Genomic DNA, 27,987 nt, shown 5'->3' with positions numbered 1-27,987 from the left:
AAGTGGTGCAGATCCTAGAAATTTAAATACAGCATCAGACTATAAGAAAAAATATATAAAGGACACATCTTGATAAATGTTCCTTAAATATAGATAGGGAATAAAGCACTCTTTTAAATATAAGGTAAATATGAGTTTAATATAGTCCTCAAAAATACACATAACCTGTTGAGTCAATAACATGCATAAGTGTAAGTGGAAAATACATACAATATTAAAAAAACATATAAGCTAGGTCACTTGACTAGCAAGGGCCCATATATTATACCACATCGGCAGCAAGTAAGCATGAAAGGATAGAACGAATCCACTACACTCCAGCTGCACACAGAACCCCTTTAGCAAAAGCCATGGAGTACAAACCTGGGCAGGTTCACATATAGGAATCTAAGTGGATCGTAATATCCTTAAAGGGACAGTATACACTAATTTTCATATAACTGCATGAAATAGACACTACTATAAAGAATAAGATTCACAGATATTGATATAAAAATCCAGTATAAAACTGTTTAAAAACTTACTTAGAGGCTCTCAGTTTAACTCTGTTGAAAAGCCCACTGCAAGTGGGAAATAAGACACTTCCCCCTCCCCCTTCTTTTGCATATGAAAAGACCCTTTACACAAACAGGAGCAAGCTAGAGAAGGTAGCTGACGGTATTCTCATAAAACTTTGGGGCTTGGTTATGAGTCTGAAAATCAGAGCAATGTTATTTAAAAATAATCAAAACTATACATTTAAAAAACAATAAATGGCAACGTAATAAACAGTGAAAGCCAGCAGTGTTAGCAAGATGAATAGAAGGCAGATACACAGAAGCAGATTAGCTGTTAGTAACAGCGGATATGTTCATGCTTAAACATAGTGTTCCTCATAAAAGGTCGTCTTCATGAATCAACCTTCCACAGTGCGGCATACGGGAAAGAAAGTCACTGATATATATATATGCAAGTTCCACATCTATATGGTATATACAGTCCCACTTGGATGTTAGTATTAAAAGACTTATCCGTTTTCTGGTATAAAAAGAACTAAATTGAAGTTTAGGACCACTGTTTTTCTTCACCACGCCATAAAGTTTAGAAACCAGCAGCAGCGGTAAGTATCACAAAAGTAATCTGATGTAATGGGCGGAATCACGTGGCACAAGCAACCAATGCCTATGCACGCTTCATCCCCTACGTCTCTTGGTAGACGGGGCTTCCTCAGGACTGGTTAGTTCATCCCCTTGTCGAGAGTAAATACTCTGTTACGCTCCACCCATGGGACGGCTGAAATTATATACAATGATAAATTATATACAATGATACAATTAACTGTGATTATGATAACAAAGACTACAATAATTAGTTTGCATCAGATATGCATGTGAATATTTACAAATGCGCTCACTAGGTCACACAGAATTTCAGGAGAATTTTGGAAAATTAAATTGAGAAAAAAGGCAAGGAGGGAAGAAAGGAACGAGGGTAAGATCTTAACCTATGAAACTGGCCATATCCAGTTTCTCATTCATCCCATTCGGAACTAGAGTTCTAAGGGTATAGATCCACCTGCATTCTTTTTGCAGGAGGCATTTGTCCTGGTCCCCTCTTCTAACATGGAGGAGACCTTTTATCTATACCTGTGAATTTTAGGCATTCCAGGTCACTATTGTGTTTCATCTGGAAATGTCTTGCCACACTACTAGTTTGTACTTTATATCGTCTCTATGCTCTTTGATTCTGTCCTTGAAAATTCTCTTGGTTTTACCAACATAAAAGCTGGGGCAAGAACATTCCAGAATATATATCACTCATTCAGTATTGCAATTGAAGGAGTGTTTTATTTTAAATTCTCATTCACTGTTGCCTGAAAATGATTTAGTTCTTTTCATAAACTCACAGGTGACACATTTCACGCATGCAAAGTTACCTAGAGATGGCTTTTTAGCCAGTTTTTCTTTGAGGGTGTAGGAACAAATTGACTTTTTAAAAGTTTATCTCTCAATTTTTTAGCTCATTTTGCTGTTAGACTAGGATAGTCACCTACCTCCTGAGCGATACAAGTGTCACTAGTCAAAACAGGCCATTGTTTTTTCAGGATAGTATTAATACTGCTCCAATGACAGTTTTAGTTAGTGATTAGTCTTATAGGGGATTTCTTGGGCTTTTTTTTTTTTTAAAGAGTAAATCCTCTCTATCTTGCTTTCTAGCTTCAATTCTTGCTCTTGTAGTGATATATATATATATATATATATATATATATATATATATATATATATATATATATATATAACATTGTAGAATACCAAAGCACTCCACATTATATAGTCCACAAATGACCTGGGTGCAATCCAAAGTTTCAAGGTATATAGTAGTCTCATAGGAATGGGCACTCAAAGGGTTTAAAAAGTAATTCAAGCTTTATTGAAGAAATGCTTTATGAAGCAAAATTAGCTTCCTTTTTCTTCTATTTAGGGTTATTCTTATTATTGTTTAACATTTGAATTTTATAAAAAAAAGTTTAATATTGAGTTTACATGATGGGAACACATCTGTATTAAAGATAGAATGCTTTACATTGTTTCATTTATGATCTGTTTTCTTAAAGGGACACTGAAGCCAAAATTTTACTTTTGTGAGCATGCAATTTTAAGCAACTTTCTAATTTACTCCTATTATTACTCCTATTATCTAATTGTCTTCATTCTCTTGGTATCTTTATTTGAAATGCAAGAATGTAATTTTAGATGTCGGCTCATTTTTGGTGAACAACCTAGGTTGTTCTTGCTGATTGGTGGATAAATTCACCCACTAATAAACAAGTGCTGTCCAGGTTCTGAACCAAACATTGTCTGGCTCCTTAGCTTAGATGCCTTTTTTTTCAAATAAAAATAGCAAGAGAACGAAGAAAAATTGATAATAGGAGTAAATTAGAAAGTTGCTTAAAATTGCATGCTCTATCTGAATCACGAATGAAAAAAAATTGGGTTCAGTGTCCCTTCAAGTTGTGTCCAAATGACAACATATAAAGGTGTCTCAAAATCTGAATTTTCTACATTGTGGGGGATATTTATCAAAGGTCTGTCGGACCTGATCCGACAGTGCGGATCAGGTCCGCCAGACCTCGCTGAATGCGGAGAGCAATACGCTTTCCGTATTTAGCATTGCACCAGCAGCTCTTGTGAGCTGCGGGTGCAACGCTGCCCCCTGCAGATTTGCGGCCAATCGGCCGCCAGCAGGTAGGTGTCAATCAACCCGATCGTACTCAAGCAGGCGAACAGGTTATGGAGCAGCAGTCTTTAGACCGCTGCTGTTTCTGGTGAGCCTGCAGGCTCGCCAGAAACGCAGGCCCTCAAGCTCCATCCGGAGCTTGATAAATGGGCCCCCGTATATCTTTTAAATGTATGTTCTTATTAGTCCTACAGCTAATTTTAAATACAACTACATGCAGCTTTGTAAATGCTTTGCCTTTTAAATATTCAGCATCATTATTTATAGGGAAGTACAGTGATCTATTTAAAGCTGATACTCATTTATTCCTTTCATGTTCAGTTTCTTTACTCTATTTTTATTTTTCTAAACTAGGAATGGCTATAAAAAGATTCAGTAACCCGGCTTCTGGGATCAAAGATTCTTAAGAAAGGGTCAGTACAATAGACACCAATGTTGCTTTGTTGCTGAGTGTTATTAAATACCATTGAATAAATAAAATTTACAGTCTAGCTGTTATGGGAAGTTGGAGTTGCCATACTTGCATTAGATCCACTCTAAAGGTATTACATTGTATACATTTGTATAAGAAATGTGTACACCAACAGCAAAACTATTTCCAAATTTGTAAAAATGTAGTTCAAGTCAACACTATAGAAAAGAAAATAGCCATAGTTTGTTAATAGTTTTCATTGCATTTCTGGTTGTTTAAATGCACCAATATTCCAATCAATCATAAAAGACATTTTTGGCAGCTAATGAAAAAATAAACTCAAAACTTCAAATTCTAAACTTAGTTAAAAACACATTTTTGGCCTGTTTCTGTGGCATTTCTTGGCTTTTATTCACTGTAAATGTTCTTATTCATGTTCAGTTCACATACATTTTTTTGCTTAAAGGGACACTGAACCCAAATTTTTTCTTTTGTAATTCAGATACAGTATGCAATTTTAAGCAACTTTCTAATTTACTCCTATTATCAAATGTTCCTCATCCTCTTGGTATCTTTATTTGAAAAGCAAGAATTTACTTTTAGATGCTGGCCCATTTTTGTTGAACAACCTGGGTTGTTCTTGCTGATTGGTGGATAAATTCACCCTCCAATAAACAAGTGCTGTCCAGGGTCTAAACCAAAAATTGTCTGGCTTCTTAGCTTAGATGTCTTCTTTTTCAAATAAAGATAGCAAGAGAATGAAGAAAAAATGATAATAGGAGTAAATTAGAAAGTTGCTTAAAATTACATGCTCTATATGAATTATAAAAGAAAAAAAAAAGGGTTTAGTGTCCCTTTAATAAAAATTTACAAATAATGTTCAAATCACATTTTAAATCAGATCATATTTTGCAATTAAGTGTTTGGAGGGTTAAATATGTTAATTATATAATCAATGAAAATTATATTAAATTATTCATTGTTAGAGATGTGCATTCGCTAAAAATTTACATTTGTGACGAATATGTGATATTTGATAAATTTTAACAAAACAAATATCTGTGTGTGTGTGTGTATATATATATATATATATATATATATATATATATATATATATATATATATATATATATATATATATTTAAATAAAAAGATAATTTTCTTCTATGTGAGGAACATTGGAATGTAAAATATCCATAACTACCTTTGACTATAGTGCTGTAGGTCAAGTGTTGGGTTAGCACATGAACAATAAGTGTTAGAGTCTAGGTAGGGGGAGAAGTTAACGCGGTTGCACTATTCGAAATCCTGAACATAGTGCACGTCGGGTTTCGCTCTAACAATTTACTTGAAACTTGTATACTGTCCTTTTAAGGTTTCATATCATTGTCTGAATTATGATAGTTGATAATCAATTGCTTATCCATTCAGATAAAGAATAATTGTATAAGACTATATTGATTGGATGTTCCCTGGAATTGTCATAAAAAAAAGAGTTTATCCCAGTGGGCTGGCATAGCATTGCAATAGAAGTATTACTAAATGCACTAATTTAACCCTTCCACAGATGGATTAAAAACAAAAAGGTGTACACATATACTTTTTTAATGGCAGATATTTAATATATTGAATTTGATTAGTTAAGGTTTACCATCACTTTAAATTCAAGCTTCTAAATATGAAGGGTAATTTTGTAAATACATTGTACTGTGGCTTTCTCTGTAGATGGCACAACTTTTTATTTTTTCATATTTTTTCATATTTTTTCATATTTTTAGCATCACACCTAGGCCCTGATGATCGAAAGTGCTTTGAGGCGGCAAAATATTCCAATGGATCCGCCAAGAGGAGTTTGCTATACATGCCATTGGTTGGCAATGCTGGCTATAGATAACACCCAACATCGCTGTCCATATTGGTGATGTATAGTAAAAGGATCCTTTGAAATATCACTACCGTGCCTAACCACTAATCCTAATACCCCTAAACCAAAGTACCCCATGATCGCAAACTAAAACTACTTTAATAAAGATCTAAACCGCCACATACCCACTGCAAGTATCTATTCTATTAACCCATATGCCGCCACATTCCCACCCCAAGTACTAAACTATTAACCTCTATACCGCCACATACCCCAAACACAAACTAACCTAACACCTAACCACCTATAAACTAACAAAAAATAAAAATCGAAGAAAATAAAAATTTAACCTAAACCGCCAGAACCCCAAATGTAAACTAATCCCCCCTAAGTAAAAAAAATAAAAAAATTCTATGCTACAAAAAATAATAAACTACAGTATCCAAAAAAGCCACCATTATACCTAACATTAAACTACATGCCCCATAAAATAAAAAACCCACCCCAAACCCCCCCTAAACTAACACTAAAATAAATTACAATAGCCCTTTAAAGGGCCTTTTGTAGGGCATTGCCCTAAAGTTATCAGCTCTTTTAATTTTAAAGAATAATTAAACCCCCCTTTACAATACAAGTAACTCCCACCCCCAAAAGAAAAGTTAAAATAAAAAAGCCTTTTCTTAAAAATAAAAAAAACACCCCAAAAGTGATACTCACCGTTGGGAAATCTGGCTCCTCTTTATCTGGTGTTGGACCCTCTTCATCCCAGGTCCTGGCGCCGGGGGCCCATCTCCTTTTCTTCGGCTCTCTTCTATGAGCCCTCCTCTTCATGGGGTCACCAACACACACTAAAATTGCGTAAGCACGGAACCCCAATATATAGGGGTAAAGTTTTTTTTTTTTTTTTTAAAGTTCTTGCTATTGGCTGATTCAAATCAGCCATAGGGATTGGCTGATTTAAAATCAGTCAGTTAGAATTAAGTGGTACCCCTATATTGGGGTTCCGTACTCCGGAATTTGAGTGTGCGGCGGCGACGACCGCATGAAGAGGAGGGCTCGTAGAAGAGAGCATAAGAAAAGCGCCAATGTCCACTTCCACCACTGTAAAGATGGGCCCCCGGGGCCAGGATGAAGAGGGTTCAAGGCCGGAGTCGGATTTCCCAAAAAGTACCACTTTTTGGGATAGTTAGGGCTTTTTTTGGGGTGGTTTTCTTATTTTTAAGAAAAGGATTTTTTATTTTGACTTTTCTTTTCTAAGATAGTTTTTTTGTTATTTTGGGGGTGAGGGGTTACTTGCATTGTAGAGTTTTGTTTTTTTTTAGGTTTTTTTAATTGTAAAAGAGCTGATTACTTTAGGGCAATGCCCTACGAAGTGTTAGGGTTTAGTTCTTTTTTGTTTTTTTGGGTGGGTATTTTATTTTATGGGTCATGTAGTTTAGTTTTAGGTATAATGGTGTTTTTTTTTATTTTGGATACCTGTATGGAGGGTTGATAAGGTTATTAGTGTTAGTATTTGTTAGGCCTTAATCTATTAACCATCCCCATACCTGTATGGGGGTTGATTAGGTGATTATTGATGGTTACCATACCTGTATGGGGGTTGATTAGGTGATTAGGTTAGGGCAGCTTAGGGGTTAATAGTTCCTGGAACTCATCACTGGACCGGGGCTTCTTAAAGGGACAGTCTACACAAGAATTTTTGTTGTTTTAAAAGATAGATAATCCCTTTATTACCCATTTACCAGTTTTGCATAACTAACACAGTTATAATAATATACTTTTAACCTCTGTGATTATCTTGTATCTAAGCCTTTGCAAACTGCCCATTTTTCAGTTCTTTTGACAGACTTGCAGTCTAGCCAATCAGTGCCTGCTCCCAGATAACTTCTTGTGCACGAGCACAGTGTTATCTATATGAAATACGTGAATTAACACCCTCTAGTGGTGAAAAACTGTTAAAATGCAATCTGAAAGAGGTGGGCTTCAAGGTCTAAGAAATTAGCATATGAACCTCCTAGATTAAGCTTTCAACTAAGAATACCAAGGGAACAAAGCAAAATTGGTGATAAAAGTAAATTCGAAAATTGTTTAAAATGACATGCTCTATCTGAATCATGAAAGTTTATTTTGGCCTAGACTGTCCCTTTAAAAGGGATACTGATCGAGTAGGGTGAATGGGGATCAAGTAGTCATTATAGTATGTTGGCAATTTAATGAGGCACTCAGTGATACCACTTGTTTGGGGTGATACCTTCTGGGAGGAGTGAGGGACCCTTGAAATCCGCTCCCATTGACCTCTATGGGAGAGAAATTGCCGGCAATGCTCAGGTACGCTTCTTTTCTTAGAATATCTCGACAGACGAGGCCAGTGAAGACGTTTACCGATGGTCTGTAGATACTTTAAATATCGGGCCCTAGTATGAAACCGAAAATAAGAAAGCAATACAAGAGACAGCCAGAAACTGTAAAAAATTATCAATGTTCTATACAGGATTTTAATGGGCCAAACATGGAAAATAACACAAACTGATGATTGATCAGTTAAATATGAGTGAAGTTTTTGTACTAAATAAAGTATATTGTTTAACTTTAATAAGTGATCTAATTATTCATGAAATATTTCTTTACTAGTCCTAAAGCCCGTTCACACGGGCCATTTTTTTGCAGGGTACAGCGATCCCACCCCTTGCGCTCTCTCCCTGCCCCTCTCTTTTGCTCTCTCTCCCCCCTCTCTTTTGCGCTTTCTCTCCCCCTTTCTTTTGAAATCTCTCTCCCCCCATCTCTTTTGCGCTCCCTCTCCCCTCTCTTTTGAGCTCTCTCCCCCCTCTTTTGCGCTCTCTCTCTCCCCCTCTCTTTTGCGCTCTCTCTCTCCCCCCTCTCTTTTGCGCTCTCTCTCTCCCCCTCTCTTTTGCGCTCTCTCTCCCCCCCTCTTTTTTTTGCACTCTCTCCCCCCTCTTTTGCGCTCTCTCCCCCCTCTCTTTAGCGCTCTCTCTCTCCCCCCTCTCTTTTGCGCTCTCTCTCCCCCCTCTCTTTTGCGCTCTCTCTCCTCCCTCTCTTTTGCGCTCTCTCTCCCCCTCTCTTTTGCGCTCTCTCTCCCCCCTCTCTTTTGCGCTCTCTCTCCCCCTCTTTTGCGCTCTCTCCCCCTCTCTTTTGCGCTCTCTCTCTCACCCCTCTCTTTTGCGCTCTCTCACCCCTCTCTTTGGCGTACTCTCTCCCCCTCTATCTCTCTCCCTCCCCTCTCTCCCTCCCTCCCCCTCTCTCCCTCCCCTCTCTCTCTCTCCCTCCCCTCTCTCTCTCTCCCTCCCCTCTCTCTCTCTCCCTCCCCCTCTATCTCCCCCCTCTCTCTCTCCCTCCCCCTCCCCTCTCTCTCTCTCCCTTCCCTCTCTCTCTCACTCTCCCTCCCCTCTCTCTCTCCCCCTCCCTCCCCCCTCTCTTTTGCGCTCTCTCTCCCCCTCTTTTGCGCTCTCTCTCCCCCTCTCTTTTGCGCTCTCTCTCCCCCTCTCTTTTGTGCTCTCTCTCTCACACCTCTCTTTTGCGCTCTCTCACCCTCTCTTTTGCGCGCTCTCTCCCCCTCTCTTTTGCGCGCTCTCTCCCCCTCTCTTTTGCGCGCTCTCTCCCCCTCTCTTTTGCGCGCTCTCTCCCCCTCTCTTTTGCGCGCTCTCTCCCCCTCTATCTCTCTCTCTCCCCCCTCTCTCTCTCCCTCCCCTCTCTCCCTCTATCTCCCCCTCCCCTCTCTCTCTCCCTCCTCTCTCTCTCTCTCTCTCTCCCTCCCCTCTCTCACTCTCCCTCCCCTCTCTCACTCTCCCTCCCCTCTCTCACTCTCCCTCCCCTCTCTCTCTCTCCCTCCCCTCTCTCTCTCTCCCTCCCCTCTCTCTCTCTCTCTCTCTCCCCTCTCTCTCTCCCCCCTCCCCCCTCTCTCCCTCCCCTCTCCCCCTCCCTCCCCTCTCCCCCTCCCTCCCCTCTCTCCCCCCCTCCCCTCTCTCTCACTCCCCCTCTCTCCCTCCCCTCTCTCTCTCCCCTCCCTCCCCCCTCTCTCTCTCCCTCCCCTCTCTCTCCCTCCCCTCTCTCACTCCCCCTCTCTCCCTCTCCTCCTCCCCCTCTCCTCCCCCCACCCCCTCTCTTTCTCTTCCCCCCCTTTCTTTTGATCTCTCTGTCCCCTTTCTTTTGCTCTCCCTCCACTCTCTTTTGCTCTCCCTCCACTCTCTTTTGCTGTCTCTCCCCCTCTCTTTTGCTCCCTCTCTTGTGCTCTTTTTATCTCCCCTCTTGATCTATCTCTCACCTTTCTTATCTTTTCCCTACCCCCTCTCTCCCCTCTTTTGAGCTGTTTTGAGCTCTCAAACTGCACAGCCTTTCACGGCCCGTCTGGCCCCGCCCCTTCATGATCAGCCACGGCCCTCGCGCTCGGCCACGCCACCGGCCACGCTCGGTCACGCACACTTCTGCTCCCACTGCAGAGCAGAGACTTAGGGACTCTCAAAGGCCAGGTGTGTTTGTCCTCGTGCTGTGCTGTCTACTGCGCATGACAGCTTCGGACAAACACACTTGGCCTTTTATTATATAGTTATAATTGCAATTCAGAATGTTTAGGTTAAGTGGACAGGCTACTCAATTCTTTTTATTGTTTAACTCCTTAAGTGCTAACAACGGCTCTGAGCCGTCACAAATTTTCTCAGTCAGGTGCTAACGACGGATCAGAGCCGTCGCTAGCACTCACCCACCTTGAGGGCAATCTGGGGGCTCACACCTACTCCCACCCCAGCAATCTGGCTTGAATAGTTAGAGGCATCGCGGGGGCTTTATGTTTCACAACTTTATTTAAAATGGACAATGGACAAATATAGGGAGATGGGGGCATGCTGCTTAGAAGCCTGTATCTTCTAAGCAGCTACAGACCCTCAAGACCCACAGTTGGAAAGGTAATCGCCTAACCTTTCCAACAGTATACGTCTCTTGGGGATCTGGAAAAAAAAGTTAAAAATAAATATAGTTTAAAAAAACAAAAAAAACAAACAAAGAGGAATAGAAGAAAATAGAGGGGCGCCTCATGTGTAGGATCAACAGATATAAAAATCAGTAATAACAGTAGTAGAGCCAAATGCTTTATATAGCCAGCTAACAAACATTATCCTCCTTTCAGAGGGGTGTGTTTATAACAATTAATCACTGACACCTGTCTAAGGTGGCTAGTCCAGGGGCGTATCATGGCCTAGGCCAACAAGGCCCGTGCCTAGGGCGGCAGCTTTGAGAGGGGCGGCAGATTTGGGAGGGCGGAAAGCACCATTCACAATCATAATTATCATATACATAAGGCTTATGATAGATTATCCCGGGCCAGACGCGCTTGCGGTGCGCACATTAAAAAGACTGAACTGAAGAGACTGAGACACATATTTGGTAAGTGTCCCCCACTGACACCAATGCTTTTATTGTTTAGACTCTACTCAGTGACTCAGTCTCTCACTCAACACAAATTAGTGGCTGCGCTGCAGCAAGTCAGTTAATTTACTTTATGCACGCGCACGCCACAACATCACCATGCTGCCATGAATCGGCACAGCGTGAAAAATGTAGCCGGCCAGTCTCACAGAAGTCAGGTATGTAATCACACTGGAAGTCGCAGCGCTATAAGAAAAAAATAAGTGGCTCCCGGTCCCGCCTCCAGCAAAGAGAAGAAGAAACTATATACAGTTAAAATGAAGTGTTTATTCAAGTACAGACTGTACTTGAATAAACGCTTCATTTTAACTGTATATAGTTTTTACTTCATCTTCTTCTCTTTGATGGAGGCGGGACCGGGAGCCACTTATTTTTTCTTATAGCGCTGTGACTTCCAGTGTGATTACATACCTGACTTCTGTGAGACCGACCGGCTACATTTTTCACGCTGTGCTGATTCATGGCAGCGTGCATAAATAAACTACAGTCAGTACCAGTCCGGTAAGTTAGCAGATAATGCTGAGGGGAAGGGAATATTAACAAGATGGGACCCTGCACCTTGAAAATGATAGAGCCGTACCGTACTAGTTAAGCTCCTGGACCTAAGTGACAAGTTACTCTCCTTCCTGATAAGCCATGCCTGGTTGTGGGGCATATTTAAATACATAGCCGATAGCCCTTACAGTACCTGCTATTACACAAATATCTGTCTGTGGTAAGGTTTGTATACCGCGGCAGAGTCAATTTCTAGCTGGAAATCAGTACATATGGACTTTCTGCCTTAAAAGGGATTTGCAGTAAAAAAAAGGCTTGCATGTAGCATTATATATATATATATATATATATATATATATATATATATATATATATATATATATATATATATATATATATATATATAATATAAATAAGTATGCAGCTGCAAGCCTCTTTTTAGTGCACAAATCCCCATTAAGGCAGAAAGTCCATATGTACTGATTTCCAGCTAGAAATTGACTGTGCAGTGACAGATATATTATATATATAGCCTTCCTCTATTTAAAAAAAAAAAAATACAGGGACATTGCATTTAACTAATGCTGCAGACACTTTTTTTTTCTTTTTTGTTGTATCTCTTTATTTAGTAATAAAAAATATGCTGTGTCCCTTCACTGGTTGTTTTAGTTATCTCACCCTCCTGCCTTCCTCTCCCTCCCTCCTCTCCATCCCTTCTCTCCCTCCCTCCCTTCTCTCCCTCCCTCCCTTCTCTCCCTCCCTTCTCTCCATCCCTCCCTTCTCTCCCTCCCTCCCTTCTCTCCCTCCCTCCCTTCTCTCCCTCCCTCCATTCTCTCCCTCCCTTCTCTCCCTCCCTTCTCTCTCTCTCTTCCTTCCTCCCTCCCTCCCTTCTCTCTCTTCCTCCATTCTCTCTCCCTCAATTCTCTCTCCCTCCCTTCTCTCTCTCTCCCTCCATTCTCTCTCTCCTCTCTCTCTCTCCCTCCCTTCTCTCTCTTTCCCTCCCTTCTCTCTCCCTCCCTTCTCTCTCTCCCTCCCTTCTCTCTCTCCTTCCCTTCTCTCCCTCCCTCCCTTCTATCCCTCCCTCCCTTCTCTCCCTCCCTCCCTTCTCTCCCTCCATTCTCTCTCTCTCTCTCTCTTCTCTCTCCCTTCTCTCTCTCCCTCCCTTCTCTCTCTCTCTCCCTCCCTCTCCCTTCTCTCTTTCTATCTCTCTCTTTTTCTCTCTCCCTCCCTTCTCTCTCTCTCTCTCTCTCTCTCTCTCTCTCTCTCTCTCTCTCTCTCTCTCTCTCTCTCTCTCTCCCTTCTCTCTCTCTCCCTCCTCTCTCTCTCCCTCCCTCCTCTCTCTCTCCCTCCCTTCTCTCTCTCCCTTTTCTCTCTCTCTCTCTCTCCCTTCTCCCTCTCCCTCCTCTCTCTCTCCCTCCCTTCTCTCTCTCTCCCTTTTCTCTCTCTCTCTCTCTCTCCCTTCTTTCTCTCTCCCTCTTCTCTCTCTCCCTCCCTTCTCTCTCTTTCCCTCCCTTCTCTCTCTCCCTTCTCTCTCTCTCTCCCCTCTCTCTCTCTCTCCCCTCTCTCTTCTCTCTCCCTTCTCTCTCTCCCTCCCTTCTCTCTCTCTTTCTCCCTCCCTTCTCTCTCTCCCTCCCCTCTCTCTCCCTCCCTCCCTTCTCTCTCTATCCCTCCCTTCTCTCTCCCTCCCTCCCTTCTCTCTCTCTCCCTCCCTTCTCTCTCCCTCCCTTCTCTCTCTCTCACTCCCTTCTCTCTCTCCCTTCCTTCTCTCTCTCCCTCCCTTCTCTCTCTCCCTCCATCTCTCCCTTCCTTCCTTCTCTGCTTCCCTCCCTCCCTTATCTCCCTCCCTTCCTTAGCTCCCTTTACATTTACTTTGGAATTGTTATGAATAAAATAAAAAATTAATTATTTTACACCTTGACCAAAAAAATATGAATGTGAAAAAAGGCTTAAAACCTGTGTGTGCTGGGGGGGGCAGCAGAATCTTGAGTGCCTAGGGCAGCACAAAACCTAAATACGCCACTGGGCTAGTCTCCTAATTACAAAATGTTAAGGAAATCCAATGTATATCATATATAAGTACATTGGATTTCCTTAACATTTTTGTACTTTTTTTCTGTGTCTCCTTTTCCATCTCCAGCATCACAGTACTACCTGAGAGGTGAGCTGCCACACCTATTTGAATCTGCAGTCTGCTACTACCAGCACATTGGTGTGCTTGTGAAGTGTGTGAGTACCCATTTGGCTCTACTACTGTTATTACTGATTTTTATATCTGTTGATCCTACACATGAGGCGCCCCTCTATTTTCTTCTATTCCTCATAGTTATACCCGGACCAGTCGGCGAGGAGGAGGCAGCCACCACAGGGCTTTTCCACTTGGTTTTGAAAAGGACTAATTTTTGCCTTGATTTTGTAATTATATTTGGACTTCCCTCATTTGAGAGGATTTTATTTCATTTTTCTTTTATTTTGTTTTATTTTTTTATCTGTATTGTATACACAATTACCAATTTGCATTTTTTAAAGAATATATAGATTAATATCACTATCTATATTATCACTAGCGCCCCCTTACTTTGCTGTAAGGCTATATATACACAAAAAACAAACAAAAGCTCAAAACCAGCTTAGCACCCAGGTGGGAAATGGCTTGGCAGCCAAAGGGTTAAAAAAATTAGATAATCCCTTTTATTACCCATTCCCCAGTTTTACATAACAAACACTGTTATATTAATATACTTTTTAACTTTGTTATTACATTGTATCTGCAGACTGCCCTTTTATCTTAGTGCTATTTACACACTTGCATTTTAGCAATTAGTGCTGATGACACATGAATAACTCCACAGGAGTGAGCACAATGTTAACTATTTGGCACACATGAACTAGCAGTGTCTTGCTGTGAAAAGCTCTAAAAACTGAGATAAGAGACTGTCTGTAGTGTCAAAAAGACTAAAATGTAGTCAAAATTAACACTGCCTGGAAGAAGCTCTATATAATCTAGTTTATTTTTAAGTAGAGACCTGCTTCATTCTTAAATGGATAGTATCATGCAAAGGCACAATTTTTCATATTTTGTTCTACTATATTCTAAGGGGTTAATGTAGAAAACCTGGGACTACATAGGTAACCAAATGTTTTAACTTTGAATCCGCTAGAAAAACTGTATTATCTCTGATCAAAGTGAATATTTGGGTCTTGGTGTCTCCCTATTTCACACCAATGATTCACTGCCTTAAAACCAGCAGGGGTTTTTATACCATCCAATGTCATGTATTTCCTTTAAAGGGACAGTCTACACCTTGGTCATCTTAAAGTCTTACCTTAGATTAAGCAGCAAATAGCCTCCTCCTTTTCTATATCATGCAGCAGGAATGGTACAAAAGTTATTTTAAAATGAATATTGTTTCTGGCCACTTTGAAATGGTTGCCAAGCTCATCTCACTGATGATATCACAATCTGTGCTGCATATGGCATCCAATCACAAAAGGCTCACTAGTTGGATTTAACAGAGTGTCAATGCTTTTCAGCAGAGGGCCTAGATGCAGCCCTGATCGTGATGTCATCAGTGGGTGGAGTTTGGTAGCCATTTCAAACTGGTCAGAAACAATATTCATTTTAAAATAACTTTCTTACAGTTTCTGCTGCATGATATAGAAAGTGTGCAGGAGGCTATTTACAGCTTAAGCTAAGGTAAGATTTTAAGATGACTAAGGTGTAGACTGTCCCTTTAATATTTTTATGCACTGTGAACCCTTTGTTTCAGATTAAAGTATACATTTAATTAGATCTGTCTTTGTGCTGTAGTAACTGAATTCATGGCTTGGGAGTAGGGATTAATGTTACCAAAGTATTATTTTTATGTATTTGTTTTTCTTTAGGTGTTAACGCAACCGTAATTTAGAGGTAGCCCAAAAAAACCTGAGCAATAAGCTTTTGGGTGGCAGCAGCGAATGTTCATGTTTGGGAAAATGTAGGTAGGATTTTGGGGATTCATGTGGGTTGGCTCTTATGCCCTGTTAAGGATTTGGGATAAGGTAGCTGAAGACCCTGCAAAGTAAACTCCTTCACGTCCACACTCTCACTGTTTTTCACCGCTAGTAGCTCTGTTTGTGGCAAGCTGGTAGCAGGGGTAGATATTTGTGAACATTGATTTTTGGGGGGGTGTAGGTAGGATTTGGGTATTAATTTGGGTGACTTGTAGGCCCTGGTAAGGAATTGGTATACTGTTGTTGGAGACCCTGTGCTGATAAACCTTTCATGCCTGCACTCTCCCCACTGTCACAGCTGGACAAGTAGTTCTGTGTGTGGCAAATTGGGGGCAGAGGCTGGCGTTTAGCCCTGCCTGGAGTAAATAGACTGTTAAGTTGTGTTAACCCTGGGTTGTATACTATTGTTACTGATTATAGTGAATAGGGGTTACTCTTGTTCCCTTAGAGCCTCACAGGCAGAGGTGGTATTGGTGTAGTGGTATATCCGTGTCCGTGACAAATAGTAAAGTCAAAATAAAAAGTTTATGATTCAGATAGAGTTTACAATTTAAAAAATAAACAACTTTTCAATTTACTTTTGTTATTAAATTTGCTATATATAAATGGCTCTTTGGTAACATAGCTCAGCTATAACTAAAGCAAAACTTAATTGAATATTTATTATGAACGAAAAATTCACAGTGCATTTATATAAAAAGAAATAATAAAGAAACAGATTTAAACATTGCAAATATTATAGAAATATTAAATCACAAACTTGTATATTTTCTCAAACCATACAAATGCTTGTGCAAATTAGTCTAAAAACTTGTTTTTTATAGCATTTTCACACACAAAAAATGCAAAGGAAGGCTTGAAATATAAAAGTGAGTTTTTCATGTAACAAATCACTCTGCTAGCGCAGGGTTGCATACACTTGAAAATATTGCTTGATTTTGTACAGGCACCATATATAGTCCTTTCTGCTTCAAGCAAAACTGGTAAAAAGAAAAAGCCATCCAAATTTCTGTTGCCTCCCAAGTGAACTATAATTTTCTTTTTCATATTACATGTTAAAGACATTTTAAGTTAATATCAAATTCCAAGTCTGGTTGCCTATCAGAGGGCAATGGAATATAACCACCCTCATTTTCGTAGGCAATAAACCACTTCCACAATATGGCTGAAATTGTAAGACATATAATATTGTACATGTACATTTAGTGGGGCTATGATGATGTTTCAGCATGTCAAGTGCGATATTTAGAAATTGTCTGAGATATTTGGTCACCCGGTAACATAAAATATGTAAAAGATGTCTGAAATAATTTTAGGGGAGTGTATTGAGATAACTGACAGGTTTTATAACAGGAAAGCTGATTCTGGCCAGACCAGCCATACATACCTCCAAACTGGTGAGATTCATCAGCGTGCATCATATCACAGTTACATAGGGACATACCAGAAACTTGTCTGTCTAGGAACTATGCATACATAAGGCTGCATTTCTCATCCATGGGTGGGCAGGGGCGTACATATTCCTCCTGTCTGCCCAACCTCTCCTCTGGCGGACAGCAATATGCCGCTGAATTTAAGATTGCACACAAGCACTCCATTGCGCCCACGTGTAACCCCGCCCCCAGCCAATCAGTCGTGAGCAGGAGCTGTCAATCTCCACAGTCAGACGTAACCAGGGAGATTGAAATTCTCCATCTAAGAGGTGGAAAACCGCTGCTTGATGAATCCTGACTTCAGGTTCTTTTGTGCGAACCTGCAATTAAAGGGAGGAGAAGGGCTTGATAAATCAAGCCCATATTATCAAGGTTAAAAGAGTAAACATTAACCTCTGAAATTCCTGAGACTATTACGATCATGAGGTTATCCTGACAACATTGTTATTGGGAATTTATGTATTAATTTCTAAGCTATTTGGGTGAGTCTGGATGTAATAGATTCTTGCTTGTTATTTATAAAATTTACTCCTGAATGAATGATTTTATATCCAGATTCCTGAAAGGCTCTGTTTATTGCGTTAATTGTCTTTCAATTAACTTGCATGTGTGCACCAATTAAAAAACTTTTTGTAGACAGAGACACAAAAGCCTTAGACTGGAGTTAGCCAATTGCCAGTGAACAAGGGCAGGAACAAGCCTGAAACGCATATGGCATGCTGCTCTGTGCTTTACAGATCTGGAGTATAATGCTTTTTATGTTGAGGGTGCTTATGTAATAGCTTTTTGTACAATAAAACTTGGAATTTTTTACCCCTGGATCGTATTTTTTTGTCTGTGCCTGGAACCTTTGTCTTACTTAAACTCTATATATATGGTGTACTTTTGTGACCACTTTTTAAAATCATAATAAAGGAAATTACCAACCACATTGGATAATTAACTATACCAATAGTGTCTAAACTAAACACATTTTTAAGAAATCAGTGGGACAATTTTAAGTAAAAATTCTTCCATTTTTATATGTTGAAGAATATCTTCCTTTTTTATAACAACAATAAATTAGGGAGACGTCCCTAAAAGGATACATTTTCAGGCAAATGTTTTTAGGATTTTTTTTGTTATATTTAGTAACTAATGAACTAATACATTTTCTGTGAATGATTTCATGCTGAAATGTTGTTGAATTTGATAAAACATGAGATATTGGTTTAAGACTATATTTTAATTGGTAGTGTTCCCCTTTTTGCTCAATAGAGTCATCCTAAGTACTTTGTATACCAAGACTATCTAAGAAGTCTCATCAGTAGTGCCAGGTCCTTCAAAGAATTTTTGAAAGGCAAACAATAACTTGAGAGCCGTTTGTTTCACTTTGTTGGCTTCTGGATGTGAAGGAGAAACACATATTACAATATAATGCCCCCTCCCACACACACAAAGGGATTTCTCTTCATACTGGCATGTTTTTTTATTGTTTGTTATGCTTATGCCAAGACTGTGATTTTGCCCTGTTGTGCTCTCTTCACTCTGCTCCTTTTGATTATTTTCATTGGAATGCTGATGAGTTTTGTTGGGGATTGCAACTGATTTTTGTGGTGTTTGTTACACTGGTGTGTTTCTTGTTTTTTTTTTTCCCCCCTCTGGGTTTACTTGAATGCTTTGATCTGTTTTTAACATTTTTTTTTTGCTACTTTCAGCTGACACCATACTGTAGTCAGACCTCTCCTCACCTTGTTTTCTTTCTTCCCCTTTCTTAAACTAGGAAAAGTCTCTCTCTAGCTTTGTTAAACATTCTCTGGCAGTGCTTAGTGAGGCGTTATAAGCAGACATACACCCGCTGTGCCTGCACATATCAGTAGAGGTGTCTGTATTGGGTGTTTTTAATAACATTCTGTAGCCTAAGAGTTTAGGTCAGGGAATATATTTTCAACCTCCAGACTATTTTCTCTGCCTGCAGTCATTATTTTGCAATTTTTTTATTCACATTTGTTGTACTTTTATTTGTATTTTGTTCATCTTTTATTATCTGCCATCCTTTGCTAATGGCAACTTTTGTAAAGTTTTTATATTTTACATTTATCAGTAAATAAGCACTTTATGTTTTTATTATATTCTTCCCTTGGGGAGTAAAATCATCAAAATAAGTTTCCTAGTGTTCTCAGATTATATCGTGCTCACATTTTGGGTGAATTTTCCTTTAGGCTATATGATTCTAAGGCATTAGATCCACTAGAGACTTTGTTTATTTGTTTGCTTTCACGGCTTGTTATTCCATTTGTTATTTTTTATTAATGCTCATTTCCATTTTGTTGTTTTTCCTGTTGCATATCCATATTTATCTTTACAATTTTCCACTAGATACACTTTTTTTGTCATAAAGAAAACATCAGTTGTTTTTAGTTGGTCAGTTGTTTACATTTGAGTATTTCCTTTACATTCCTTTAACCTTTAGCTTTCCTGTTTGCATAGTATATACCAGGACTGTGCTGCAAACTATCAGACTATACTATACTATCTATACTATCATATATAAAAGAGCTCATATGCTGATCAAAATCAACCAATAAGATCAATGTCTATTTCTTATGGATGTTTTTTTTTTTTTTTAAAAAAGGGGGTTTTGTATTGGGTTTATTATTTCAACGGGCAGTAGTTATTGAAATAATGTCTATTACTTTCTAATGACACGGTGAGTCCACGGATCATCTTAATTACTGTTGGGAATATCAATCCTGACTAGCAGGAGGAGGCAAAGAGCACCACAGCAAAAGCTGTTAAATACCACTCCCCCTACCCACAATCCCCAGTTATTCTCTTTGCTTGTATTATTTGCAAGGAGGGGTAAAGTTAGGTGTCTGATTCTTCAATCAAGAGTTTGTTATTTTTTTAAGCAGAGCAAGTCTGCTCTGGTTTTCTTTGGGATTTAACCGTAGTCCATGTCAGTTTCTTCAGTAGAGCAAGTGGCGGCTTTTAAACATTTGGGAACTTGTGGGGTATAATCCCCACTAGGCCTCCCAAGAAATTTCACGCTGTCCTTGGTTGAAAGTTTGAGTAAGTTTACTCAGCCTTTTCTTTTTTCACAGGTCCATGTGAGGTAGGAAGCCCCTCTAATACCAAGTGAGCTGTCCTGCTGCCGGACAGATTTTTGAGGTAAGTGCCTATTTCTCTCCCTGTTTTGACATAGGAGAATTTGGCACTTTGACAGTTAATTCTGTCTAAATAAACAATCAGCCTTCTAGGTTAACGGTTTATTGTATGGCAGTTTTGCAGACACTGGGGATGATTGGCTTAGTTTATTAGGTTTTCACTTTGGTGCACATGTTTTTTGTTTGTGTATTAATGGCTACCGGGAGGTTTGTTAGGCCACGCCCACAATAGGCAGGCTTATCTGAGATAGCAAGGGCATTTTTGGCGCCCTTTTAGCCGTTTCCTGTTGTTCCTGGATGTTGCAGCTCTGTTGCATAGCTCCTCAGAGGTGGTTCAGCGTTCTCTCCCATGCGACTGTATGGGGGCCTGGATCATTTTCTGACTTTTTTTCCGGCAGCAAGGAGATCAGGTAGGCACCTCAGCAGAGCTTGCCGAGGTGTGGAGGTTGCCTATTTTTTGTGGGGCTGTTGCTCTGTTTATATTTAAGTTTCTGTCTGAATTTCAGGGACTATAACGTTTGTGTCTCTTTTTGCATTCATTTTGTGAAAAAATTGTTGCTGCAAGATTTATTGTGCAGTTTATTTAGGGATTTTCTAGTTTAAAAAAAAAAGAAAAGTCTGTTTAAAATTTAAAGGGACAGTAACGTTTTTTTGTTTCATTAAAATTCTGATTTGAACTTAGAATTTTTTATTGATTAAGGTTTTTTCCTTTGGGATTAGATGGACCAATAGGCCCTGCAAACTATTGCTTGTTCTCTGTTTAAATACTAATGTTGAGCCTCCTATCCCTTTTTGTTCCTCTTGAATTGAGAGAACATTACATTAAAAGTATAGACTTTTTGATCCTGAGCCTTCATTGTCTAGGGTGGATGTTGTTCAGGAGTCTCCTGTTCAGGCTAATCCACAGCTTTTTACTCATACATCCCAATCTTCTGCAGTGCCCTGTGTTTCATCTCAGGTTGGTTTTTCCTTGCAGGATATGGCTACCCATATATCCTCGGCAGTATCTAAGGCTTTGTCTGCTTTTCCTATGTTACAGGGGAAGCGCAAGAGGAAGTTTAAGGTTTCTGATTCTGTTGCAATTGTGTCTAGTGTTACTTCTCATAAGTCTGAGGAGGAAGATACTTCAGTAGCATCTGAGGGTGAGATCTTGGATTCTGATAGTGTAAATCCTTCTTCTGAACCTGAGGTTTTTTCCTTTAGGTTTAAGCTGGAGCACCTCAGTTTGTTATTTAAGGAGGTTTTGGCTACCTTGGATGACTGAGGCATCAGTCATGGTTATTCCAAAAAAATCTAGTAAACTTAATAAGTCCCTTCCTCTGTGAAAGTTTTTCCTATACCAGATCGTGTTTCAGATATTATTGGACGAGAATGGGAGAAGCCTGGGATTCCTTTTTCCCCCTTCTCCAATTTTTAGGAAGATGTTTCCTATTGCTGATTCTATTAAGGAATCTTGGCAGATGGTTCCTAAGGTCGAGGGAGCAGTTTCCACTCTGACCAAGAGGACCACTATTCCTATTGAGGACAGCTGTTCCTTTAAAGATCCTATGTATAAAAAGTTGGAAGCTTTGCATAAAAAGATTTATGTACACCAGGGGTATCAATGGCAATCGGCTGCATGTATTGCTACGGTTACTAGTGCGGCGGCATGTTGGTTTGATGCATTGTCTGATTCTATTCAGCAAGATACTCCTCTTGAAGAAATTCAAGATAGAATCAAGGCTTTGAAGTTGGCTAATTTCCTTTATTGCAGATGCTTCTCTACAGGTCATCAAGTTGGGGGCTAAAATTTCTGGTTTTGCCATTTTAGCTCGCAGAGCTTTATGGTTAAAATCCTGGTCTGCGGATGTGTCCTCTAAGTCTAAGCTTTTGTCTATTCCTTACCAGGGTAAGACCTTGTTTGGGCCAGGTTTGGTACGGGAGAGAAGGGGCATTCTCTTCCTCAGGATAAAAGAAATAAACAGAAGGGTCGGCAGAGTAATTTTCGTTCCTTTCGTAACTTCTCTGGTAAATCTTCCTTTTCTTCCTCCAAGCAGGAACAGTCCAAGGAACAGTCCAAGCCATCTTGGAAGTGAAATCAGTAATTTTCGTTCCTTTCGTAACTTCTCTGGTAAATCTTCCTTTTCTTCCTCCAAGCAGGAACAGTCCAAGCCATCTTGGAAGTCAAATCAGTCTTGGAATAAGGGGAATCAGTCCAGGAAGCCTGTTGTTGACTCAAAATCAGCATGAAGGGTCTGCCCCCGATCTGGGAATGGATCTTGTGGGGGGCAGACTCTCTTTCTTCGCTCAAGCTTGGGTTCGAGATGTTCATGATCCCTGGGTGGTAGATATCGTGTCCCAGGATTACAAACTGGAGTTCAAGAATTTTCCTCCTAGAGGAGCTTTGTTGGCGGTGCTTCAATTGAAGGGTGTTGCAATGGCTCCTTATCTGGACAACATTCTAGTTCAGGCTCCATCTTTTCAACTAGCAAACTCCCACACGGAGTTGTTGTCTTTTCTGCGCTCCCACGGTTGGAAGGTGAATTTAGGAAAAAGTTCCTTAATTCCGGCTACAAGAGTGGTATTTTTTGGGACCATTATAGATTCTCTAGAGATGAAAATTTTTCTGACAGAAGCAAGAAGGTTAAAGATTTTCAATACGTGTCTTGCTCAGCCGTCAGTGGCTCAGTACATGGAGGTTATTGGTCTGATGGTTTCAGTCATCGACACCATTCCGTTTGCTTGGTTCTATCCCAGACCTCTGCAGTTATGCTTGCTCAGGTAGTGGAACGGGGATTATGCGGATCTATCTCCAAAGATTATTCTAGATCAGATTTCCAGAGATTCTCTTCCAGGGTGGTTGTCTCAGGATCTTCTCTCTCAGGGAACTTGCTTTCACAGACCTGCCTGGGTGATTTTAACCACGAATGCCAGTTTGCTGGGCTGGGGTGCTGTCTGGGGTTCATTAGGGCTCAGGGTCTATGGACTCGGGAGGAGTCTGTTCTTTCAATAAATGTTTTGGAACTGTGAGCAATTTTTAATGCTCTTCTAAACTGGCCTCAGCTAGCTTCAACCCAGTTTATAAGGTTTCAGTCAGACAACAACGTCAGTGACTTAGATCAATCATCAGGGAGGAACTCTGAGTTCTTTGTCCATGACAGAGGTAGCCAAGATTATTCAGTGGGCAGAGATTCACAACTGTTGTCTGTCTGCTATCCATATTCCAGGGGTAGACAATTGGGAAGCGGATTTTCTGAGCAGACAGACTTTTCATCCGGGGGAGTAAGAACTTCATCCAGAGGTATTTTTCAGCTTGATTCTAGGTTGGGGGCAGCCAGAGTTGGATGGGTCGAGGTCAAAGGATCCTCAAGCTGTTCTGATAGATGCTCTGGCAGTTCCATGGACTTTCAGTCTGGCATATGTGTTTCCTCTATTTGCTCTTCTTCCTCGGGTCAAACAAGAGAGGGCATCTGTGATTCTCATTGCTCCAGCATGGCCTCGCAGAATCTGGTTTGGAGATGTCTTCCATTAAGGAAGGACCTGCTTCTGCAGGATCCCTTCCTTCATCCAAATTTCGTTTCTCTGAAGCTGACTGCTTGGAGATGGAACACTTGATTCTTTCTAAGCCTGGTTTTTCTGAGTCAGTTATTGAGACTATGATTCAGGCTCGTAAGCCTGTGACTAGGAAAATGTATTATAAGATTTGGCGTAAATATTTGTATTGGTGTGAATCCAAAGGCTACTCGTGGAGTAGAGTTAGGATTCCTAGGATTTTGTCTTTTCTCCAGGAGGGTTTGGAGAAAGGTTTATCTGCTAGTACCCTGAAGGGTCAAATTTCTGCTTTATCTATTTTATTGCACATGCGCCTAGCGGATGTGCCAGATGTTCATTCTTTTTGTCAGGCCTTGGTTAGAATATGGCCTGTGTTTAAGTCTACCACTCCACCTTGAAGTCTTAATTTGGATCTTAGAGTCCTTCAACAGGCTCCGTTTGAACCTATGGGTTCTTTGGATATTAAGATGTTATCTTGGAAGGTTTTGTTTCTGGTGGCTATTTCTTCTCCTCAAAGAGTTTCAGAGCTTTTCTTGTTGGTTGAGGAGTGTTATTCACTTGGCATATGAGACTGCTGGTCAGCAGCCTCCTGAGAGAATCATGGCTCATTCCACGAGGGCTGTTTCATCTTCTTGGGCTTTCAAAAATGGAGCTTCTGTAGATCAGCTTTGCAAGGCTGCGACTTGGTCATCTTTGCATACTTTTTCTAAATTTTACAAATTTTATACTTTTGCTTCAGCAGAGGCTTCTTTTGGGAGAAAGGTTCTTCAAGAAGTGGTGCCTTCTGTTTAGGTTAACTGTCTTGTCCCTCCCTTATCATCCGTGTCCTCTAGCTTGGATATTGGTTCCCAACAATAATTAAGATGATCCGTGGACTCACCGTGTCATTAGAAAGAAAACATAATTTATTCTTACCTGATAAATTTATTTATTTCTTGACACGTTGAGTCCACGGCCCGCCTTGTTTTTCAGATAGTTTACTTTTCTATAAACTTCAGGAATCTCTACACCTTAGATTACTTCCTTTCTCCTTTCCCTTTGGTTGAATGACTGGGGATTGTGGGTAGGGGGAGTGGTATTTAACAGCTTTTGCTGTGGTGCTCTTTGCCTCCTCCTGTTGGTCAGGAGTAATGTTCTCAACAGTAATTAAGATGATCCATGGACTCACCGTGGCAAGAAATAAATAAATTTGTCAGGTAAGAATAAATTATGTTTTATATATCAAGACCTGAGTGTGATACTGGGTGCCTAGCAGTGTAACATTGGTGTGCTCTTATAAATAGTTAATATAAATGCTCAGTTAAATGTAAATGGTCTTTATGGGAATCGATCTCATGGGACCTGAGCATACTTTGATATACTATATAGAAGGGATATATCTTTTCTTAGAAGTATTTCATAATGAACACATTAGGTTATTTTACATTTAAAATTTTATTTCAAAATTGGTTGTGTGTATATATTATAGTCACCTAAACATTAGATAAACAAACACATACACAACTGTATACACACAGACACATACATATACACAATGAGTATCTGTGGAAAAAAGGGAGGAGCCTGCAATTTATTTTGGATTATTATATATATTAAAAATAATCATTTAGCCACCAATCAGCAAGTGCTACCCAGGTTCTGAACCAAATATGGTCTGGCTCCTAAGCTTACATTCCTGCTATTCAAATAAAGATACCAAGAGAATGAAGAAAAATTGATAATAGGGGTAAATTAGAAAGTTGCTTAAAATTGCATGATCTGTCTGAATCATGAAAGAAAAAAAATGTGGGTTTCATATCCCTTTAATCTTGCATGATGCTGATAGACAAGTGCCTTTACATTGTCTATAAGGACTGCGTTTTAAATTGTAAATATATATGTATATGCTTATATACATATATATTTATGTTGTAATATGTGTATATACCAATATAAACACATAAATATATATTCATATACATATATATTTTAAATTTGCTGCCCAAAACTGAATGACTTAACCCAATATATAATTTGCTGCCCAACACTGAATGACTTATATACCAATATAAACACATAAATATATATTCATATTCATATACATATTAATTTTGCTTAAAGGGACAGTCTACACTAGAATTGTTATTGTTTAAAAAGATAGATAATCCCTTTATTACCCATTCCCTAGTTTTGCATAACTTACAAAGTTATATAAATACACTTTTTACCTCTGTGATTATCTTGTATCTAAGCCTCTGCAAACTGACCCCTTATTTCAGTTCTTTTGACAGATATCCATTTTAGCAAATCAGAGCTGGCTCACTGGAACTCAATGTGCGTGAGCACAGTTTTATCTATATGACACACATGAACTAACACCCTCTAGTGGTGAAAAACTGTCAAAATGCCCTGAGAGAAGAGGTGGCCTTCAAGGGCTTAGAAAATAGCATATGAACCTCCTAGGTTTAGCTTTCAACTGAGAATACTAAGAGAACAAAGCAAAATTGATGATAAAAGTAAATTGGAAAATTGTTTCAAATTACATTCTTTATCTGAATCATGAAAGTTTATTTTGGACTAGACTGTCCCTTTAATTGTATTTTGGGATTATTTTTATCTTTTAGTCTGGGTTTTTCCATAGGAATTCCCAGATAATAATCCTAAAGGGATATCAGCAGAGATAGTTTAGTGTGGGTGGCATTAAATGGGAGTTTGGGCATTTTTCTAAGGTATATTACAGACTAGAGAGTGTTTTGTTAACCCTTGCACCTAATAAACTAAGTCGTAGGCTTGCCTCCAGTGGCTAGACTGTGACAAACTGGTTAAGGTGGAAAGAGTTGGTTAACCCTTTTTGTGCCAAACTGGAGACCATTGTAAGGTTGGTTAACCTTGTACATTACAGGGGTATTCTACACAATTGTATGCATTTTTGATTGATGTTCCTGTTCTACATAAAACTTATTTTTTGTTCTTGTTTGTAGAGGCATGACCCAGTCCACCAATATAGGTGTTGGAATTTTCCTTATGTTCCTGTGAGCTGTTAAACTCTGGGAATCAGGTGAGTACAAATATATTTTAACAGCTTTGAGTTGATATATTTTATGAAAAAAAATATTTTAGCATCTTTGTTTCTGATTCATATGCATTATAAAATCAATATGACTTTCATGTCTCTTAAGGTCCATTGATCTAAAGTTCTCTGCTCTGGCGAGATTATCTAAGAAGTCTTGTCAGTACTATGAGGCCCCTCAAAGAATTGTTGTAAACAATAGAACAACCATTTATTCTGTTTTGTAACTTTGTTGTAAACAATGGAACAACCCTTTACTCTGTGAGGGAACTTTGTTGTAAACAATGGAACAACCCTTTACTCTGTGAGGGAACTTTGTTGCAAACAATTGTACAACTATTTACTTGTTGGAGAACTTTGTTGTAAACAATAGAACAACCATTTATTCTGTTAGGGAACTTTGTTGTTAACAGTGAAACAACCATTTACTCAGTTGAGCAACAGATAACTGTAGTATAAAATGGCACTGTCTCACATGCTGTTCTACCCTCTGCTGTCTGATCACTAACCAGAAGTCTGTAAAGTACATGTTTTCAGTTCTACTTTTTCCTGTAGCTACAAAAACTATGGCACCCATTCTTAGTTCAGTTGTTCCTGTGGGCTGCAAACACTATTTATTGCAAGTGGCCACATTTAGCTCATGACCACCAGTTAGCCATCCCGTATTATATCAAAATAATTACTTTTTAACCCAGGATAACTTGGTGGCACTTATTGTTTTATTACTTTAAACCTGGCCAAAATATATTCCCACAGAAAATGGAAGTCAAGATCTGTAACCTATGTATGCTGCAAATTTCCTCAACTGGCAACTTGCTACCAGTAGTTGCTTAGACCAAATCATAATCAATTACGGCAATCTCTAATTGACCATCATGAGAAACATACTCAAAATGTTTTTTTAAGTACAATGAGCAGGGTTTTGCAAATTACTAATAAAGTAAAAGTATTTAAATTCTTTAGTAATGTATTTTGTATGCAGACCCTTTGTGATTCAGTACTATAAAAATGTACTTTTAATGCCCATTTGAACTCTTTCTTTCTTAGATGAGTGTTGTGGGTACTTTGATGGAAGGTAGCTATGAGCTGTTATATTAGCAGATTAGCACACAGTATATATACCTTTTCAAATTTGTAAAGATGCAGTTTTTATAATATATGTATAATTTAGCAAAACTGCTTCCAGGAAAAAAACTAGAACAGGGCTTGTGATAATTATAGTATAGGAGCTGCTGATCGTGTGGGTTGCATGCCACAATTTGTGAATGCTTCAGACAGCAGTGATGCAATTTTCAAAGTAGGGACCACAAAGATTTATTTCTCACTGATTAAAAATAAAATAAAAAAATTCAGTTATAATGTGTATATAGGGTTGACAACTTTTTTTGAAGAAAATACAAAAGAAACAGTTTGGT

General features: G+C 39.4%; 1 long non-coding RNA gene across 1 annotated transcript in view; it reads left to right on the top strand.

Annotated features, from left to right (window-relative positions):
- LOC128656312 (uncharacterized) overlaps window positions 1-27,987 on the top strand; it is a 135,921-nt gene that overhangs the window by 88,353 nt on the left and 19,581 nt on the right. The window contains exon 2 of the long non-coding RNA XR_008401990.1: window positions 26,484-26,560. This is a non-coding gene — a long non-coding RNA (uncharacterized LOC128656312). The remainder of the gene's footprint in view (window positions 1-26,483; window positions 26,561-27,987) is intronic.

Source organism: Bombina bombina, chromosome 4, assembly GCF_027579735.1.
Source record: "Bombina bombina isolate aBomBom1 chromosome 4, aBomBom1.pri, whole genome shotgun sequence".
Taxonomy (NCBI): Eukaryota; Metazoa; Chordata; class Amphibia; order Anura; family Bombinatoridae; genus Bombina; species Bombina bombina.
Note: the sequence above shows the minus strand (reverse complement) of the source record. Positions and strands in the feature narration are given on the sequence as shown.